This window comes from Lithobates pipiens, unplaced genomic scaffold (genome assembly GCF_037356315.1).
Source record: "Lithobates pipiens isolate NorthernLeopardFrog02 unplaced genomic scaffold, aLitPip1_a1.2 Scaffold_19, whole genome shotgun sequence".
NCBI classification, from domain to species: Eukaryota; Metazoa; Chordata; class Amphibia; order Anura; family Ranidae; genus Lithobates; species Lithobates pipiens.
In genome coordinates, this window is record NW_027507764.1 from 139,210,572 (window position 1) to 139,223,882 (window position 13,311).

The following is a 13,311-nucleotide window of genomic DNA, read 5'->3' on the forward strand; positions in this document are numbered from 1 at the left end:
AAAATACAGGCTTGGAAGAGGTTTCCCCTATCTCTAATAGGACGCATAAACCTCTTGAAAATGAAGTTCTTGCCAGTAGTTATATTTCGAAGACAATTTTCTATGGTTTCCCAAATCCTTTTTCCGCAAACTTAATAGCATTATTGGATCCTTTTATCCGGTCTCCCAAGTCACCCCGCATAAGTATAAAAGTACTCCAAGAACCAAGGGGGGGGGGGGGGGGTTAGCATTTCCTGATTGGCAAAAGTAATACCTGGCTGGTCAGCTGATCTTTGCAAGACGCTGGCTGTTGACAGAAAATGGGGATTCAGCCACGGTTCTGGAGGCTGCCCAATTTAAAACTAGCACTCTGTAGAGATCCAAAATCTAACTTGAATCTATGAAAGCAACCATTAAGGCCTGGGAAGCAGCCACAACCCAAATATCCCCTAGTTATGTTGGAATTACACTGTCTGCCCCTTTGTGGATGAACCCTAACCTGTCCCATTTCTATTCCATACTGGACTTGGTGGTTTGGCTAGTAGGGGGGTTAAAGTACTAGGTGATATAACAAGGGAGGAGGAACTCCTATCTTTTCACCAACTAAAAGCGAGACATGATCTACCTAACACACGTTTCGTGCACAATTTGCCACCCAAAGGGTGGAGGTATTACCATCTGCCCTGGAAGATCTCTTGATGGGTGAAGCATTGCCCAAACCCTTATCAGCCAAATACAAATCTCTTTTAAAAAAAAAACGCCTCCAGCGGTGAGTAGATGTAGGGAAAAATGGCTAGCAGACATCCCGGAAATCCAAGGAGTAGACTGGGAAGATATGTGGGACCACCCTTTCAAACACTTGGTATCCGCTAGAGACCCCCTTATTCACTTTAAGTATCTACATAGGATTTATTATACGCCAGCCGAGCTGGCGCACATATACCCCTCTGCCACTGATGAATGCAGGAGATGTTCTTCCTCAATTGCAGAACCTATTTGCTGGAGCTGCCCGCAGATCAAGTGTTTCTGGTCTGCGGTCACCTCCTGTTTGTCTGAGGTTCTTAGTATCCCAATCCCTGTGACTCCAAGAGTACTGTATGTCTCATAGGTTTGGTAGAGGAGGTGGTCCCTGCACCTTACTTAATATAGGAATGTTCTATGGTAGGAAGGCCACCCTATTGCATTGGAAAAAAGCAAATGCTCCTAAAATAGCATACTGGAAGGGCCTAATGAACTCCATTATCCACCTTTATAAGGCCACGTACACCTCAAGGGGCTGTAAGAAAAAATTCTTTAAGGTCTGCCAGCCATGGTTGGATTCCTCTGCAATGGTGGGCTGATGTAATTAAGCTAGCAATTTTTTCCCTATTTTTTTATTTTTTTCCTTTTTCTTATATTTAGCTTATTGGAATACAGAATTCCATGGATATGAGATGGGTAATGTCAATTCTTGAAGTTATTCTTGAGGGGTATACTCTAAACGTATAGATGATCATTCTACTGTTCATCCCCCTGCATCCAGCAGGATAAATGGCACAACAGAACTCCCATTGCAACTTACTGGTGCTATATTCCTCCTGGTCTCGTGCTGACGGCTGGGTTTTTTTTTGGGGGGGGGGAGGGGGGTTCTAGATTGATATAGGATGTGTTGCCCTCTGAGACTCTGTAAAAACGAATAAAAAAATAAAAACTCCCAGATCGCGCTCCCATTCCCGTTTGGTGACAGCAGGGGCTGATCCCAGAAGATGATATAGTTCAAAGATCGGGGAGGGGGGGGGGGGTGGGCTCTTCTATGAACAATCGTTCAAGTGAGGTAAGAGTGTCCAGTCCTCTTATAGAAGCACCAAGGATTGCAAAGAAGCGGTGGAGCTGTTTGTGTCTACACCAGTCCATTGGGAATCGTCCATGCCTGTCCCTCAAGGTGTTTAGGGATTTCAGCTTGCCCTTATCCAAGAATTTACCGCAGCTATAGTTACCATTGGTGACCCAGGACCCAGAAAAGGCTTTGTGTTCCCCAGGAGGAAACCACCTGAATCCTCCTAGCGGTACTAGCGGGGAGCCAGGGGGTGCTAGGGCATATAAAGCGTTGGTGTGGTCCCCGATGGGCATGAGTAGTCAGTGGGGAAGTTGTCTCAAAGCCCCCTATTTCCAGGGTAGCCAAGGGGCGTATGACAGGTTGCGATCCACTAGGCTTTTCTCTAAGGAGACCCACATTTTGGTGCTGGTATGATGGCGCCAGTTTAGAATGTGTTGAATCGTAATGGCGACGTATGTCTGGAAGGCCTGGACCTCCCATCTCTTTAGGTTTCTGCACTGGGGACACAGCCAGTCTAGGTTTTTTTTATTGTGCCATATGAAACTAATCGTTAGGCTTTGAAGCTGAGTGAAGAAGCTTTTCGGGAGGGGGATAGATAGCATCTGCATAAAGAAAAGTACCTTAGGGAGGACACTCATTTTAAGTATGTTAACTTTGCCTAGCCATGTGAAAGAGGTCTTGGCCCAGTTTTGAAGATCCCTGCGCACCGTGCCCAAAAGAGTAGGGAAATTAGCGTAATATATTGTGTCAAACTGGTCTGTGAGTTGGATGCCTAAGCCCTTGTACACACGGTCGGAGATTCCGACGGAATGTTTCCTATCGGAGCGTTTTGTCGGATATTCCGACGGACCAACTTTTCCAACTTGCCGGTAAAATTTTCCGACAAAATGCTCCGATCGGACATACTCCGATCATGTGTAGCCTACTCCGACGGACAAAGTGCCATGCATGCTCAGATCAAATTCCTAGACCAAAGCTATTGGCTACTAGCCTGAACGTAGTCTCGTCGTAACGAAATAACGTCATCACGTTATGTACAATCGGATTTTCCGACAACTTAGTCCGACCGTGTGTACGCAACCTCTTCCGGACCTCTTCCGGAATTAATCCGTCGGAATTAATCCGTCGGAATTACTCTGACGGATTTAGTTGTCGGAATCTCTGACCGTGTATACAAGGGCTTAGTATTTAATGGAGGCTTTGGACCAGCTCAATGGGAAAGCTTGCTGTAGACTAATGGCCAGTGTCTCGGGTAATGGGTAGGACCTCAGATTTAGTGTAATCTTAAAATTTGATATTTGTCCAAAAATGTTGAGTTCTCTCATAAGGTTTGACAGCGAGACAAGGGGGTTTGGCAGGTGAAAAAGAACGTCATCAGCATAGCCTGAAAGTTTGTGTTCCGTGGACCAAACCGCCACCCCTCTGATATCGCTGCTCTCCCATACAGTTCTAAGGAGAGGCTCCATAACTAAGGCAAACAGGAGGGGGGAGAGGGCGCACCCCTGCCTCGTGCCATTCTGCATGAGGAATCCCAAGGACAGATGGCCATTAACCTTGACCTTCACACTGGGAGTTGTGTAGAGGGCCATGATCCATTGGTGCATGTGGGGGCCTAAACCCAGGGTTTCCAGAACCACCTTGAGGTATGACCCATCTATTCTGTCAAAAGCCTTTTCAGCGTCCGTGGACCGAATGAGGTGGAGGGTGGAGTCACTGTGGGAGCAGGCCCACTGAATGAGCTGCATGACCCAGATGGAATTGTCTCTGGCCTTTCTTCCTGATATAAATCCCGTCTGATCGGGCTGAATGATAGATGGTATGATGTGTTTTAGTCGGTTTGCCATCATTTTTGCAAAAATGTTTTGCGTCGACATTAATTAGTGATATTGATTGCTTTGTGGGAGGTGGGGTCCTTGTTTTCCTTGGGAAGCACCGTGATATGAGCCAGCAAGGCTTCAGGTGGGATCTGGTGGCCCATGGCGAATGAATTTAAGTACCTGCACATATGATTTTGTAGCAAGGGGAAAAATTTTGCGTAATATGCTTTTGTATATCCATCCGGGTTAGGGCTCTTCCCATTAGGCAGAGCTTTCCCTGTCCTGATAACCTCCTGAGGGGAAATGGGTGATTCGAGGTCTAGTTGTTGCTCAGGTGTCAGAGAGAGGAGCCCGGCCGGGCGAGGTAGTCGCCAATAGCCTGCAGTTTGGCTGTCTGTTCCGTCTGGGAAATGTCTTTGTCTAAGTGATATAGGTCTGCATAATCTCTTAATATCGAAGCAATCCCAGAGGAGTGTAGGGTCGCCGTACTGCCAGGGGACTGAAGCGTGTATGTATGAGAAGGTATTCGTCGCATTTGGAGTGCTCTGGCCAGCATTCTGCGGCACTTATTACCGTGTTTGTAATATTTGTGGGATAAATAGCATAGTTGCCTGCGGGCGCGGCGGTCAAGAAGGTGTGAGAACCACTCCCTCAGCTTGGTCAGTCATTTTGCAGGCCTCAACGTCCCCCTGGCATTTGTGTGTAAGTTCTTCCCGTTGTAAAGCTGACGGCACCCTCTGAAAGTTTATCTGCCTTTCTTTTTTAAGTCTAGAACCCAGTGAGATCAGTTCTCCCCTGAGTACCGCTTTATGGCTCTCCCTCTGGTAGTTCCTCAGACAAATTTTCTGCAAAATAGTGCGTAATGGTTTCGGAAACCTTACCTACCACTGAGGCATCGTCCAGGAGATTTTCATTGAGTCTCCAAGACCATGTGTTCGGGACCCATCCGGGATCCTGATCATAGCAAGAACAAGGGCATGGTCAGATATGGTATTCCCTATTTCAGCTGTCTGCAGTAGTTCTAAGGTATCGTGATCTACATACATGAGATCTATGCGTGTATAGACATTATGCACCCCTGAGTAGTAGCTATAATCTCTGTCCAATGCATGGAGTGCTCTCCATTAGGGATGAGCCGAACACCCCCCGGTTCGGTTCGCACCAGAACTTGCGAACGACCCCCGCGTTCGGTACGAACGTTAGAACCCCATTGAAGTCTATGGGACTCGAACGTTCGAATTGGAAAGTGCTCATTTTAACGGCTAATATGCAAGATAGTGTCCTAAAAAGGGTTTGGCGACCTGCCTCCTGCCTCAGGGGACATGGGTCACTGCAAAAAAAAGTTTTAAAAACTACCGTTTTGGCGGGAGCACTGATTTTAATGACGATTAAAGTGAAAAAAAAAAGTGAAATATTCCTTTAAATATGGTGCCTGCGGGGTGTCTGTAGTATGCCTGTGAAGTGCCACGTGTTTCCCGTGTTTAGAACAGTCCCTGCACAAAATTACATTAAACGGAAATAACACCATTTAAAACTGCTTGCGGTTTTAATGTTATATCTGGTTCCTGCAATATGGTTGAAAATCATTGAGAAACATGGCATGGGTAGCCCTCCCTGCCCATTACCAGCCTATTTGGGTCTTGTACGCATATTAAGGGGAACCCCGTACCCATATTAAAAAAAGGAAATGCGTGTGGCCCCCAGGCCCTATATACTCAGAACAGCAGTATACAGGCGGTGCAAACAAGACAGGGACTGTGTAGGTTTGTTGTGTTAAGTTGAATCTGTTTGTCATTTTCAACCGGTACATTTTTAAAGTGTAGCTCCAGTCAAAAAAACTATCTTTAAGCTTTTTGGAAAACATAGGGAAGGGTTATCACCCCTGTATAATTTGTTTTGTCGTCCATCTTTTTTCATCTCACTTGCTGCTGTCTCCTTGCGTTTGCAAGTAGGAGATGTTTGTAAGTTGGATGTTTGAAAGTAGGGGCCTGCCCTATATTATAGCGGTATGTACTGGGTACAGAGCACGCAGACAGCACGCACTATCTCCTAACACTACTGACTGCAAGCTCTATTATTAACCACTTGTTAGCCCAATGTTTGCATAAAGTGAAAGATGAAGTTATGCTGAGTAAATAGATATCAAACATGTCACTCTTCAAAATTGCACATGCCCGTGGAATGGCGCCAAACGTCGCTACTTAAAAAATCCCCATAGGCGACGCTTTAATTTTTTTTTTACTGGTTACATGTTTTGAGTTGCAGAGGAGGTCTAGGACTAGAATTATTGCTCTCGCTCTAACATTCTCGGCGATACCTCACATGTGTGGCACATGCGAGCACATGGGGACATGGGCGCTTTAATTTTTATTTTATTTTTTTATTGTTCATTTTACTTTATTTATTTTAGTTTGACATTTTTTTTCCCAAAAATATATTTTTGATCACTTTTATTCCTATTACAAGAAATGTAAACATCCCTTGTAATAGGAATATGGGGTGACAGGTCCTCTTTACAGTGAAATCTGGGGGGTCAATATGACCCCACATCTCACCTCTAGGCTGGGAAGCCTGAAATAAAAAATAAAAAAAAGATTCTGGCTTTGATCGTACTGGCGAGTTGGTAGAAGCACCGGAGGGCGGTGAGGGGTGGGGGGCGTCTATGGCTGGGTATTTCAGGGTATCACCGAGTATGGCTGGGTATCTCTGAGTATGGCTGGGTATGGCAATTTATGGCAGGGTATTACAGAGTATTGGCGGGGTATTGGCGGGGTACTACAGAGTAATAGCAGGGTACTGCACTGCAGAGTAATGGCAGGGTACTGCACTGCAGAGTAATGGCAGGGTACTGCACTGCAGAGTAATGGCGGGGTACTGCAGAGTAATGGCGGGGTACTGCACTGCAGAGTAATGGCAGGGTACTGCACTGCAGAGTAATGGCGGGGTACTGCACTGCAGAGTAATGGCGGGGTACTACAGAGTAATGGCAGGGTACTGCACTGCAGAGTAATGGCAGGGTACTGCAGAGTAATGGCGGGGTACTGCACTGCAGAGTAATGGCGGGGTACTACAGAGTAATGGCAGGGTACTGCACTGCAGAGTAATGGCAGGGTACTGCACTGCAGAGTAATGGCAGGGTACTGCACTGCAGAGTAATGGCAGGGTACTGCACTGCAGAGTAATGGCGGGGTACTGCACTGCAGAGTAATGGCGGGGTACTGCAGAGTAATGGCGGGGTACTGCAGAGTAATGGCGGGGTACTGCAGAGTAATGGCGGGGTACTGCAGAGTAATGGCGGGGTACTGCAGAGTAATGGCGGGGTACTGCAGAGTAATGGCGGGGTACTGCAGAGTAATGGCGGGGTACTGCAGAGTATGCACTGGTATTGCAGAGTATTGGCAGGGAATTGAGGGGTTAAATTCGGTGAGCAGCGATGTGGGCACTGCAGATGCAGCCCACATCGCTGCTGACACCGATCTCTTTCCCCTCCGCTGTACCGATCGGTACAGAAAGGGGAGGGAGGAACAGGCGTCATAACATGACGCCGGTTTGTTTCCAAGTGATCACTCCGTCATTTGACGGAGCAATCACGTGGTAAACGGCCGCTATGAGCGGCCGTTTACCGTGATGCGCCGGGTCCTATGGACCCGGCGGTCACGGATGCTCTCGAGTGCGCACACCTCGGGGCACGCGAGAGCAGAATTCTGGGAGGCCGTTAATTAACGGCCTCTCTGAGTTAAACAACCGCCCTGAAGCCGTTAATCGGCAATGGGCAGTTGTTAAGTGGTTAAAGCTAGATCACTAGCTATATAGGTGAGGTGAATATAGTGGTGTATACTGCAGTCAGGGCACAGACAACAACCACTACACAGCAGCAAGATAGGAAATCAGCCAAAAACGATTGGTGTGTACTGTGTTGAAGGTACACAGAACACCCACTGCTTCAGATGCAAAGTAACACACTACAGGAGGCCGCCTTAAAGGCGGCCTTATATAGTGTGGGGCGTGCACTACACAGCCTGAGCTATGATTGGCCACAGGCAGGATGCCTGTGGCCAATCATGGCTCTCCTCGCTGCCGGCGCTGCGATTGGCCAAGCATGCGGGGTTACAGTGCATGCTTGGCCAATCATCGGGCAGCAATGCACTGCGCCAACGCAGTGCATTGTGGTCCGCGCGCGCGTCACTCGAATTTTGACGCGAACGGCCAAAACGTTCGGAATTCGCCGAACGGCCAATGTTCGAGTCGAACGTACGTTCGACTCGAACACGAAGCTCATCCCTACTCTCCATGTGTCGATGAGAAAATTATTCTGCAGCGATTTGCGAAAATATTTAAGGAAGGTCTGGGAGTGTGTGGGACGGCCACGAGATGTGTCTAGAAGTGGGTCAGGGCCAACATTGAAGTCGCCTCCAAGAATTAAAAGGCCCTCTCTAAAGTCTGGCTTTTCTAATACGGAGTCTATAAAGGAAAGTTGTTGGGTATCGGATGTGTAGGAAGTTGCAAACATTAATTTTGTGTTGGCCATGACTCCTTTCACAAAGACATAACGGCCTTGTGGGTCTACGTGGCTTTCCGAAGGTTGCAATGGGCAGGATTTGGGAAATGCGATGGCTGTACTACGTCCTTTAGCTACTGGGAAGTTGCTAAAGAACCATTGGTTATAGAGATGTGTGGGTATCTTGGGAAGGGATTGCTGTCTAAAGTGAGTTTCCTCCAGGAACACTACTTGGGGCCCGCAGGCATTTCAGTTCAAGCCATAGTTTGTTGCGCTTCTGTGGAGAGCAGAGCCACCTAATGTTATAAGACAGTACCTTTAGTGATGGCATACCTGAAGCCAATGACAATTGGTCCATCTGTACCCCTCAGTTCCTTGTGGGCGTTCACGGGGGGAAAAAAACGAACAACCTGAAGGCCAAAGCAACAAACAGCTATCAGAAGCAACGTGGGGGACTGAGGAGAGTAAGAGAAAAAGAAAGGAGGGGAAGGGGGAAGGCATGTAGCAGGAGCTTCAACTTAATGCTGGGTAATAGCACAGGGGCAGCCAGATTCAGTGCCCTTCGTGGAGTGGGTCTGCTTACAGCATTGTGTCTTTGGCTCCTATGCCAAATTCCAGGAAACCAGTAGAGGAAAGGAGATGATCTTGGTCCTTTCAAGGGACTGCTGATAAGTTTCATCAGCGGCATGGTCAGTCTCTAGGGACAGTGGGGCCCGGGGAAGGTCACTCCGTCTGCCTTTTGCGACCACGGGAGCAACGCCTGACGGGCCGCCGGGGATCCACTGTTGGGGTATCTGGGGAATCGGGATATTAGGAATGTTGAGCCAATCTGGGACGTCAACTGGGTCAAGTTCCAGGGTGTGCAAGAAGCGCGGGAGGTCATCCTTGGTGCGCAGCACGGCCCATAGGCCATTTTTGGACTCCTGGAGGCTGAATGGGAAGTCCCAGGGGGTATGTGAGGCCTGCTGCTTTAGGGTGCATCTGGAGAGGTCCTGTTAGGACAGCTGGGCTCCATCAAAGTCAAAGACCAGTCTGTTGTGCATCTTTTGCATGATGCGTTCTTTTGGGTATATTTGTGGAGTTTGAAATTAATATCCCTGGGGTTCTCCAGGTCGTCCGATAGGGCCTGAGTGCTCTGTGGGTCCTGTCTATCTCAATCGGGGTTGAGGGTGGTAGGCTCAGGATTTCATGGATCACCCCCTGCAGCGTAGATATGTCTTTAGGCGGGGTGGCTTCTGGTAGGCTGTGTATGCGAATGTTCGCTCACCTGCTGTGGTTTTCCATGTCATCTAATTGGCATAGGAGGGCCTCAATTTGGTGACTATGGGCAAAGGACTGTTCTCTGAGCTGAGAGATAGCGGGCACAGTTTCATTAAACTTCTGCTCCAAAGTTTCTACTCTGTCCTTGCTCAGTGGTGTCTGTTTTCAATTGCTCAATGTCTTGCTTAAAAGCCATTTCAATTTGGCTGGTAAAACGCTCCAAGTCCTCTTTAGTGGGGAGAGACCACAGGTGCTGCTTGATATCCCTGTCTCCTGCAGGTTTGCTATCTCTGCGCCCTAGTCTTGTGATGAGGAGAAGCGGGGTTAGGCGGGGGGGTGGAGTCGCTTACCACCCTGGGTAAAGGGATAGGAGACAACGCTGGCGGCGCAGGCTGAACCTCATGGTGCTGCTGTGGGACAGTTCGTTCCGGCACCATCTTGGATCTTTGGAGAGGAACGATTCCAGTGATCCCTGGCCTTGTTGGTGGGCTTTTTTGGGCTGTGAAGATGCTCGACTGTGACATGCCCTGGGTGGAAAACTCAGAGGAATCGCCCCTGTAGCTTCTTGTGTAGCTGTGGACCAGATAGAGCTCAGGCACAGCGCATCCTCACTCCTCCCTAGTTGGACCACACCCCCTTTTTAGTAGTGTTGGTGTCGGTGGGTTTTGGGTAGAATAGAAAAAGCAAAATGCGTACTATTGTTTCTGGGCCCTATTACAAGTACAAGCAACAAATAACATACACACATGTGGTATGACTGCGATCATCAGGAACAGGAGAATTTATTTTTGGTTGTTCTTTAGTGCTACGTAATGGTAATAGCAAGAAATATACAGCTAAATTTAAAAATAAATTAGATGTTTCTTTCCTATTTTGGGCCAGTGTTCCTTTAACCACTTGCCGCCCGCCATATAGCAAAATGACGGTGGCAAAGTGGTTTTAATATCCTGACCGGACGTCATATGACGTGATCAGGATATTGAGCCGCTGCGTGCCCCCGGGGTCGCGCATCGCGGCGATCGTTGTTGCGGTGTGTCAGTCTGACACACCGCAACTACGATCTCGTTAAAGAGTCTCTGACGGAGACTCTTTACCATGTGATCAGCCGTGTCCAATCACAGTGTAAATAGGAAGAGCCGGTGATCGGCTTTTCCTCACTCCTCTGACGGGGGGTCTGTGCTGATCGATTAGCAGCACAGCCCCCCCCCCCCGAGGATGCCCTCACTGGACCACCAGGGATGTGCAGCACAAGGTATGCCCCCCCTAGACCACCAGGGATGCCAGTCAGTGCCCACAATGGATGCCAATCAGTGCCCACAATGGGCATCACTGCCATGCATTGTTTGGCACTGATTGGCATCCATCCCTACAATACTGTACACTACAATGCCCATCTGTGCCGCCTATCAGTGCCCATCTGTGCCGCCTATCAGTGCCCATCTGTGCTGCCTATCAGTGCCCATCTGTGCCACCTATCCGTGCCGCCTATCCATGTCTATCTGTGTCGCATATCAGTGCCACTTCATTGATGCCACATCATTGGTGCCGATCAGTGCCACCTTATCAGTGCCCATCAGTGAAGGAGAAAACTTACTTATTTACAAAGTTTTGTAACTGAAACAAAAAAAAAACGTTTTTTTTCAAAATTTTCAGCATTTTTTTATTTGTTTAGCAGAAAATAAAAATCCCAGAGGTGATCAAATACCACCAAAAGAAAGCTCTATTTGTGTGAAAAAAATGATAAATATTAAGTTTGAGTATGGTGTAGCATGACCGCGCAATTGTCATTCAAAGTGCGACAGCGCTGAAAGCTCAAAATTCGTCTGGGCAGGAAGGTGTATAAGTGCCCGGTATTGAAGTGGTTAATAATTATATACCGATAAAAGTAAGCCCAAGGTATAATTCACCTGGATACACAAAGTAGTTGTGATTAGATGTACAGTTTTTACTAACACGTGTCAAAGTTGCAAAATTGGGTTCAGCCATTAACATTGTTCAAAGCTCTGTTCTGTTCTGGGCCCTGACGTTCAGTGGCTTTGTAGAGCTTTGGGTGGGCTAAAGCCTCATTAATAGTCTTAGCTGTCCACATGCCTTTTAAATATGTAAGCTGACTGATGTTTAGGGCTCTCTCTCCGGTATGGGAGCCTGCTGCTGTGTGAAAAGGCTGAGTGCTGACAGAACTCTGAAAAGGTACAGATGCTGCCTGATTGTTTTGAGGAACTCCTTAAGGAGCACCCTGTTGGTAACTAACCTGAGTTTAGTTATTGGTTTGGAGACGCTGTTTTGTTTTTATGCTATAGAGTCGCTGTACAAAGCTCTCCTGCATTGCAATTGTGTTTGCTGCCTTGCTGAATAAATATACAGTATGTAGTTATAGATAATTATGACTTGTGCGTCTGACATATTAACGTGCTCCATAAACTGCAGAAGGTATACCATGTACCTATTTAATAAATTAGAAAATCGGAGTACACAGTTGTGCAATAGCTAACTATAACAGACCTGGCATTGGGGAACCATGAAGTGTATTTCTTTTGATTAAAGCTTTTGTCTAGCATCAGTGTTGTCTCAGAGCTGCTCTTATGTATAACACGTAAGACAGAAACAGATGTTTTGCTGCACTTTAGGGCTTTTTCACAAAAAATAATTTTTGTTATTCAGTAATTGGTAACAGTTGTTTAGTCAACAATTGGAGGGCCTAATTGACAATTCCAAAATATGTTGGCTATTCTATTACAAAACTCCAATTGTCGCCAAATGCAGAATAATTGTTACAGGCTAGCGGCTGAAGACAATAAAAAGCCGCTATCTGTACACGTTATCTGCATATAGTAGTGTGGTTTGGAATGAAAATTGACAAATCTACAGTCCTTCAGTGTTCTAGGATTTCATGAATACATTATGAGAGATGGGGTTTGAAGGAGTTATAGTGTATACCTTGACTACTTATGGCGGTTTTTAACCTTAAAGAGAAGGTAAACTTCCTCCACTGACATTTACCTATAGGTGAGCCTATAATAAGGTTTACCTACAGGTAGTGTAAATATCTTTTAAACGAGCACCGTTTAGGAGATATTTACATTACATGCAGCCAGTGACATCACTGGTGCATGCACTCTGAAGAAAGGGCCACAGCCTGCGTATTTTTGATAATGTATTAAATATAGAGAGTTGTAAATTGAACACTAAAATACAAGGTTGTTTTCAATGAGTTGGCCAACTTAGACTAACATTAAAAGAAGTTTGGGGTTTAAAAAAATCCAAACCATTATACTCGCCTAGGTGGATGCAGGATCGATCCCCTTGCCGGCTCTGCAGTGAGAACTGAGCAACAAAGACTGCTGATTGCTCAGTTCTCCCCCTCCGATCTAAGCAAAGAGCAATGACCGTCTGTCAGCGGCTCTTTGCTCTGCCCCTCCAGTGCTCACTGGAGCACTGGATTGTGGAGGGGGCAGAAGGGACAGGAGGACCAACTGGCAGTCCAGGCTTCTGGGTGGATCCCGAACCATATGGTTGGGATTTTTTTTTTTAAGAGCATGGACCAGCTCTTAAAAGCTCGGTATCTTTTTAGCTGGGTATACATGCCAAGAAAATAACATTTTCCTTCAACTGGGGGGTGGAACGAAAATAAACTGACTCCCCCATCCACACAAGCGAAGTGGATGGAGGAGTCCTTCGCTGCCAGAATACACTGACCTGCACTGCAGCGGCTGATCAAATGAAAGTTTTTCCAACAGACCTGTTAGATCTACCAATCATCTTCTCTCAAACAGGTAGGGTTAGACGCAGATCAAAATTCGGATCTGTGCGTACCCGCCTCTAGCTGGGGGTGTCTGCTCACATCTGAATTTTGATTTTGAAAGATTTTGTTCTTGCACTGTAATAATCCGGTATCCGTGATCCAACATCCAGGGTACTCTAAAGCAACCCCGACATGCATT

At 46.9% G+C, this 13,311-nt stretch overlaps 1 protein-coding gene across 1 annotated transcript in view; it reads left to right on the plus strand.

Annotated features, from left to right (window-relative positions):
- NFE2L3 (NFE2 like bZIP transcription factor 3) overlaps positions 1-13,311 on the plus strand; it is a 72,713-nt gene that overhangs the window by 48,307 nt on the left and 11,095 nt on the right. The gene's annotated exons all lie outside the window — the stretch shown is intronic.